A 9,083-nucleotide genomic window follows, 5' to 3' on the forward strand; every position below is an offset into this window, starting at 1 on the left:
TTGTTGAGGCTCCCCAGAGGATCCACGATAGTCACGTCTCTCTCCTGTGTGAACGAGAACAGCAAACAGACGTAAACTTATGACCATCTATTACAATCAAGAGGCGTGAATATGTCTAAAATGGCCTTTTTCATCATGATTTTGTCAAATATTGTTTGTGTTGCAAATGTATAGGGTCAATTCCAATTCTCTCCACTGGGATTCTCTGCCTCTAACCCTAATACAGGGGCCAAGTCACTGGCTTACTGGTGCTCTTTCATGCCGTCCCTAGGAGGGGTGCGTCACTTGAGTGGGTTGAGTCACTGACGTGATCTTCCTGTCTGGGTTGGTGCCTCCCCTTGGGTTGTGCCGTGGCGGAGATCTTTGTGGGCTATACTCTGCCTTGTCTCAGGATGGTAAGTTGGTGGTTGAAGATATCCCTCTAGTGGTGTGGGGGCTGTGCCTGGGCAAAGTGGGTGGGGTTATATCCTTCCTGTTTGGCCCTGCCCGGGGGTATCATCGGATGGGGCCACAGTGTCTCCTAACCCCTCCGTTCTCAGCCTCCAGTATTTATGCTGCTCTCTAATTATCTCTTTCTTTCTCTCTCTCGGAGGACCTGAGCCCTAGGACCATGCCTCAGGACGACCTGACATGATGACTCCTTGCTGTCCCCAGTCCACCTGGCCGTGCTGCTGCTCCAGTTTCAACTGTTCTGCCTGCGGCTATGGAACCCTGACCTGTTCACCGGACGTGCTACCTGTCCCAGACCTGCTGTTTTCAACTCTCTAGAGACAGCAGGAGCGGTAGAGATACTCTTAATGATCGGCTATGAAAAGCCAACTGACATTTACTCCTGAGGTGCTGCACCCTCTACAACTACTGTGATTATTATTTGACCATGCTGGTCATTTATGAACATTTGAACATCTTGGCCATGTTCTGTTATAATCTCCACCCGGCACAGCCAGAAGATGACTGGCCACCCCTCATAGCCTGGTTCCTCTCTAGGTTTCTTCCTAGGTTTTGGCCTTTCTAGGGAGTTTTTCCTAGCCACCGTGCTTCTACACCTAGATTGCTTGCTGTTTGGGGTTTTAGGCTGGGTTTCTGTACAGCACTTTGAGATATCAGCTGATGTACGAAGGGCTATATAAATACATTTGATTTGATTTAGAATGCCCCGTTAAAACAATACATTAAATCAAGAACTTCATAGTGCCCCTGTTTTTAAGACAGTACTCACTGTTTGTAATCGAATCTTCAGCCTCCTCCTTTTTCACTCCCAAAACGTCTTCCTCCTCTTTTATTGAGATGGCCTCCTCTTCCTCTTTTACTCTAAAAGGTTCTTCCTCTTCTTTCACTACATTCTCTTCTTTCAATGTTATGGCATCTTCCTCCTTTTTGATTCTGAAAGCTTCTACCTCCTCCTCTTCCACTCTGACAACCTCTTTCGCATATTCCTCTTTCACTGTAATATCATCCTCTTCTTCTTTCAATGAGATAGCCTCCTCTTCCTCCCTTTTCATCCTGAAAGCTTCTTCCTCTCCTTTCACCAGAGCTTCTTTCTCCGTCGAGATTAGTGAGCTCATGTTCCGGGCGATTAGCCTAGTGCAGTATCAATTTAACACATTAGCTAATTTAACAAGCAATCTACGTTTCAATGAACTAGTAGATATGTAAACAGAATTGTGTTTAAAACACTAAGAATAATATACACAAGATTTGTCTTAAACGCTTCAATGTTTCGGTTTAATGTTCGCTAGCAAACCACCACGTTGATTGAATCAGAAGCCTTTTGTCGCTGTTGAAGAAGCCTCCAGTTCCGTCCACTAGATTGTACGTCACGCAAGCAGCATCCCCTGAAAGACTCAAATCGCCACCTGCTGACAGGAGTGGGTAACGCAGATTGGAAAAATATTAATTACAATGTTTATTCTTGCAAGCAATGTCATGAGAGGTAATAAAAAATAAAAAAACAGATGTTATGTTTTCTCTTACTTCTTACAGCCAATACTTTACTCCAGGGCTGACCTGCCCATTAGGTAGGATTAGGTGACAGATTAAATAGTTTTCATTTTTATGTCATAGTTATTCTGAACCCACTGCCTGCAAGTCGTCTAAATTAGCCTAAGTGATTTGTATTTTCCTTCAACTTTCTGAAGAGGAAAAAGCCCTGAAATGCCCCTGTCTGAGTGCATTTGTCTACCACTATGTTTAGCTGTTAGCGATGATAATAATGACAACCATCTTCTGGTTGATGGAAAAGCTTTCCCAAAAACCTTGTCAATTAAATGTTAACTACAAAGTAGTCTATGCCTACCTGGCATAATGATATCATGATTATTTGCATCAATCCTGTTGTGATTTGTTCAGCAAACTCTGCAATCGCATGTGTGCTACAGTGACACCACTAACCAAGCAAGGCTCTTGCTGGTGCCACTTGCATTAAAGGGTATCTACACACAAAAATGAACATTTCTTAGATTTTTCTCAGACTTCAAAAGTGGTCTCCTGATATGGTTTAAGTATTGTTGAGGACTTAGAACATCCAATGTTGTTGATATTCTATTAACAGTGTGATTTAGAGAGAAAAACAGAAAAACAGGGACAAATCAGAAACCTGGAAAAACGGAGAAAATGTAATTAGGTTAAAAAAATAAAATAAAACAGATTTTATACAGATGTTATATATAGATAGAGATGTTATAGGGCCCTAAATATTCTATACATTTTCTCTCATTACTGGATTATCTAGGGATAGTGTAGAGCACATATGTCAGAGTCAAGGCCCGCGGGCCACATCCGGCCCGCGAGAAGGTTTTTTACGGCCCCTGGGATGATCTTGATTTATTATTAGAACCGGCCCGCAGACCGCAGCAAGCCGGCAGCCCGCAGATCTTTTACACGCACCAATACTACATTTCCCACAATGCAACGGTGACGCACCGAGCAGTAGGCTGCTTCATTTCAATATTTATTGGCACAGCAGTCGTCAGCATCACAGTAAAATTAACTTTCAGATACCCATCAAAAATGGCAAAACGGAAGGTGGACACTGAGAACCGGGGGTTTCAAACAAGGTGGGAGTCGGAGTATATGTTCACGGAGGTAGCTGGAAAACCTGTGTGTCTTCTGTGTGGAGAAAGTGTGGCGGTACTGAAAGAGTATAATCTGAGACGACATTATGAAACGAAACACGCGGACAAAAACAAGAATATGGACATGGAACAAAGGCTACAAAAGGCAGAGGAATTAAAACGAGGCCTCAAATCTCGACAGGCTCTGTTCAAAAAAGCCAAATCACAAGGCCAGGCTGCTGTCAAGGCCAGTTTTATTTTGGCAGAAGAGATCGCTAAATCAGCCCGGCCATTTACGGAGGGGGATTTCATCAAAAACTGCATGATTAAAGTTTGTGACGAAGTTTGCCCAGAAAAAAGGCAACTCTTTTTAAATGTGAGTCTGAGCAGAAACACCATTGCCGAGAGAGTAGACCAGTTGTCCATCAATCTAAAAGAGCAGCTTGTGAAAAAGGGAAAAGATTTCATTGCATATTCCTTGGCTGTGGATGAGAGCACCGACATTTCTGACATTGCCCAGTTGTCAATTTTCATCCGCGGAGTGGACTCCAGCCTAAGCGTGACAGAGGAGTTTTTGGCTTTACGTCCTATGCATGGCACAACTACGGGGCATGATTTGTATGAAGAGGTGTCAAGATGTGTAAATGAGATGGAGCTGCCTTGGGAAAAACTCGTGGGTTTGACAACCGACGGAGCACCTGCGATGTGTGGACACAGGAGCGGACTGGTGGCGAAGATACGGGAAAAGATGCAAGAGGAAAACGCGACAGGTGAGCTGACAGCTTATCATTGTATCATACACCAGGAAGCGTTGTGTGGTAAAGCCTTGAAAATGGAGCATGTAATGAGCATCATCACGCGCACAGTTAACTTTATCAGAGCCAAAGGTTTGAATCACCGCCAGTTCAAGGCATTTCTGACGGAGTTAGAAACGGAGCATGGTGATTTGCCTTATCACACAGAGGTGCGATGGCTAAGCCAGGGAAAGGTGCTTCAAAGATGTTTCGAGCTTCGTGAGGAGATTTGTCTGTTCTTGGACAGCAAAGGGAAAGACACAACACAACTCCGAGACGAAATGTTTCTGTGTGAAATGGCTTTTCTGTGTGACATTACGAGTCATCTGAATGCAATGAACTTGCAGCTGCAGGGTCGGGATCATGTCATCTCTGATATGTACAGTACAGTGAAGGCATTTAAAACCAAACTGACTCTGTGGGAGACGCAGATGCGGAAAGAAAATTTGAGCCACTTTCCCAGCTGCCAGACCATGAAAGAGAAGCTCTCTACCAGTGCGTTCCCGAGCGCACAGTTGGCTGATAAAATAGGTATGCTTGCCGCTGACTTTCGACGCCGATTTGCTGACTTTGAAGCACAAAAAAGCAGGTTGGAACTGCTCGGTAACCCATTTGCTGTTGACGTGGAAAGCTCACCACCAAACCTCCAAATGGAGTTGATTGACCTCCAATGCAATGATGCACTGAGGGCAAAATATGCGGCAGTGGGTGCTGCGGAGTTCGCCCGTTTCCTCCCCGACACAATGCCCCAGCTGCGCATCCAGGCTGCTCAAACGTTGTCTATGTTTGGCAGCACATACCTGTGTGAACAACTGTTTTCTTTGATGAACCTGAACAAAACATCACACAGAAGTCGACTTACTGCTGAACACCTCCACTCAATTCTGAGGATTTCCTCAGCTCAGAGCCTTACCCCGAACATTGATGAACTTGTGGAAAAGATGGGACACCACCAAGTATCACCCTCAACCTCAAACAAGTGAACATTACTGTGCAATCACATATTTAGAGTTTTTACTCAGTTCAAGTTTAAAAGTTAAAGTTTAATATTTGTTTTCACTGCATGTTACTTCTCCTTAAACAAAGTGTTGTTTTTGATTAATAGATTTTTGCACTTTATTTTATTGTATTTCAATCCAATTATATTTTAAAAATATTTCAGTTGAGTGGATGATAGAAAATTGCTATTATTGTTTTTTTCTTTGAAGTAAATTTAGCCCACTTTTGCTAAAATAGAAAATATAGGCTACTGATGGTGCCTTGAATACCGGTTTCTTTCATTTAATGTTCATGTTATGGGGATTTTTATATAAAGGAAATTTGTCTTTTGTGTCTGTTGAAAATTAAAGATTACTGACAGAGCCATAAGAAAATATTGCTTTATTTATCTGATCATATTGGAATATATTTGTTAGGTTTTCAGTAGGTTCAATTAGGTTCACTAGACTATATGCGTCATTTAAAAATTTTTCAATGAACATTCGAACAGTCCGGCCCTCGGCTTGTAGCTAAATTTTTTATTTGGCCCTCCGTCCATTTGACTTTGACACCCCTGGTGTAGAGTAACAGGTGTATCCAGAAGTGACCTTTAACCTCCCTGCTCCTCAATACTTCTTCCACTGGATCAAAGCTTCAGCCAAGTAGGATACATGATAGTGGCAACACATGTAGTTGGGTTGGATATAGTCATTGTAGGATACATGATAGTGGCAACACATGGAGCTGGGTTGAATATAGTCATGGTAGGATACATGATAGTGGCAACACATGGAGTAGGGTTGAATATAGTCATGGTAGGATACATGATAGTGGTAACACATGGAGCTGGGTTGGATATAGTCATGGTAGGATACATTGAGCGGCAAGATGTTCTTTACCATTCGGCCATCAGATTTGCCACCAGTGCTCCTTATAGGACACCTCACTGCACTCTATACTCCTCTGTAAACTGGTTATCTCTGTATACCAGTCGCAAGACCCACTGGTTTAATGCTTATTTATAAAACCCTCTTAGGCCTCATTTACCCCTATCTAAGATATGTACTGCAACCCTCATCCTTCACATACAACACCAACACAATGTTTGTACCATGTTGTGTTGCTACCATGTTGTGTTGCTACCATGTTGTGTTGCTACCATGTTGTGTTGCTGCCATGTTGTGTTGCTACCATGTTGTGTTGCTACCATGTTGTGCTGCTACCATGTTGTGTTGCTGCCATGTTGTGTTGCTACCATGTTGTGTTGCTACCATGTTGTTGTCATGTGGTGTTGCTACCATGTTGTTGTCATGTGGTGTTGCTGCCATGTTGTGTTGCTACCATATTGTGCTGCTACCATGTTGTGTTGCTGCCATGTTGTGTTGCTGCCATGTTGTGTTGCTACCATGTTGTTGTCATGTGGTGTTGCTACCATGTTGTTGTCATGTGGTGTTGCTGCCATGTTGTGTTGCTACCATGTTGTTGTCATGTGGTGTTGCTACCATGTTGTTGTCATGTGGTGTTGCTGCCATGTTGTGTTGCTACCATGTTGTTGTCATGTGGTGTTGCTACCATGTGGTGTTGCTACCATGTTGTTGTCATGTGGTGTTGCCACCATGTTGTTGTCATGTGGTGTTGCTACCATGTTGTTGTCATGTGGTGTTGCTACCATGTTGTGTTGCTACCATGTTGTTGTCATGTGGTGTTGCTACCATGTTGTTGTAATGTTGTGTTGCTACCATGTTGTTGTAATGTTGTGTTGTTGTCATGTGGTGTTGCTACCATGTTGTTGTAATGTTGTGTTGCTACCATGTTGTTGTTATGTTGTGTTGCAACCATGTTGTGTTGCTACCATTTTGTTGTAATGTTGTGTTGCTACCATGTTGTTGTCATGTGGTGTTGCCACCATGTTGTTGTTATGTGGGGTTGCTACCATGTTGTTGTCATGTGGTGTTTCTACATGTAATAATAACAACATGTGTGATTTATATAAAGTTCTTTAGTAATAAAACATTAGTGACATAATTTAGTATTTAATATTACATAGTAAACTTTAATAATTGTAATATGTATGTTTGTCTGTACTAAAGTTTTTGAAAAGAATAAAAGGTTTGAAAGAAAATTTAATTTACTTTCAATGAATTAAATCTTCCTCTCCCTCTGTCTCTCCCCTTGGCTGGGAATGTTAAGGGTCAAGAAGTTGTGAATCTAGGGGGGCTCTTACACACAGGGGAACTATATGGACACAAAATAACTAACAACCTGGACCCCCAGGTGTCTTTCAAAACATATGTTTTACTAACGACCTAAACAGATCACTTTTACCCTTTCAAAAATAGTTATAGGGGAGATGTCCGGGGGATGTCTCTGTCTTTGAAAGGGTCATTGTAATATTAAGATGTCCCCTTTACTGATGACCTAAACAGATACCCCCCATAAAAGACTGTCCGAGGGATGTCTCAGTCAACCCCCCCAAAATAAGCCCCAGAGGCCTCACACCATCCTCTTTGAAAGGTTCATTGTACTCTTTAACTATGCTTCCTTTCCTGACGACCTAAACAGATCACTTTTACCCTTTAAAAAATAGTTGTCAGTTATCCAGATTTAATGGTCAAGAGATTGTGAACCTAGAGTGGCCCTTGCACACATGTTGTGTTTAGGTAAACGTTTTCTGTTTATGAAGGAATAAATGATTGAGAGGATATAGACCACAAAAAAAAGATAATTGTATTCTTAACGATGTGCCCTTTACTAATGACTTAAACAGATAGTTTTACTCCATGAATAACCTTTAACTGCAGGGGGCTAAATCAAGGGCCGTCAATGCTGCAGAAATGTTTTGGTACCCTTCCCCAGATCTGTGCCTCAACACAATCCTGTCTCGGAGCTCTACGGACAGTTCCTTCAACCTCATGGCTTGGTTTTTGCTCTGATCTGCACTGTCAGTCAACTGTGGGACCTTATATAGACAGGTGTGTGCCTTTCCAAATCATGTCCAATCAATTGAATTTACCACAGGTGGACTCCATTCTAGTTGTAGAAACATCTCAAGGATGATCAATGGAAAAAGGATGCACCTGAGCTCAATTTCGAGTCTCATAGTAAAGGGTCTGAATACTTATTTAAATAATTTTTTTGTGATTAATAAATTTGCAGACATTTACAAAAAGCCTGTTTCCGCTTTGTCATTATGGGGTATTGTGTGTAGATTGCTGAGGAAATTGTTTTAATTATTACATTTTAGAATAAGGCTGTAACGTAACAAAATGTGAAAAAAGTCAAGGGGTCTGAATACTTTCCAAAGAAACTGTAAGTGATTGAGGAGAGAGCATCATTGCTATATGACAAATATAATTGAATAAACAAATGTTTGCATAATCAAAGACATGAAAACTGGCACCAACATTGTATTTAGCTAGGATTTCATATGGCCAGGAAGTTATTGAGAATAACAATAGACAATAATTATTGTTGCTAGTTTAGGGATGAAGATAGTGAAGGTTCATCAATGATAAAAATGTTTTTTAATATGACGTGGAAACAACGTTTATTCAACCAGTGGGAGGCTTGTAAATGCCCCCAGGAAAGTAAAACAAAGAACTCTTCATTGAGACAACGATAAACAGCAATCCGTGGGAGAGTTGAGGTGGATATTATAAAATAAGGATCTGCTGGAGTCCAAGTCAAACCAAGATTCTTTATTTCTGAGCTCAGAGAGAATAACAGTTACACAGCGCAGTGTAGACAGTCTAATTCCTGAAGCATTGGGTGATGAGCACATATCTTTATAGTTTCCTGTTCCTAGGAGGGACTTTATTCATACAAGGACACAGGTGCAGCTGGTTTGCAACACAGGATGATACTCCCAAGAACAGGATTTTATAATAGGTCAGTTTCACAAGGTTAGTCACATACTCAGATATGTGGACACATACAATTAACATTTTGCATTACAGAGTCTGTGAACATTTTCATTTCATTAAATCATCAGTGGGCCAACAATGCAAATTTAAACAATGGAGCAAATGCATTACATCCAAATATCACTGTACTATCTGTAGTGCTGGAGGAAAGACACACCCAGATAAACACACACAGTCAGAGTTTAAGAAATGACCACTTAAAGAGTTTTACCCAATTAGGAAGCCTGAAAGAACACATGAGACTGCACACAGGGGAGAGGCCTTACCACTGCTCCGAGTGTGGAAAGAGTTTTAATCAGTCAGGAAGCCTGAAAGCTCATGAGCGAATACACACA

This window comes from Salvelinus namaycush, unplaced genomic scaffold (assembly GCF_016432855.1).
Source record: "Salvelinus namaycush isolate Seneca unplaced genomic scaffold, SaNama_1.0 Scaffold311, whole genome shotgun sequence".
NCBI classification, from domain to species: Eukaryota; Metazoa; Chordata; class Actinopteri; order Salmoniformes; family Salmonidae; genus Salvelinus; species Salvelinus namaycush.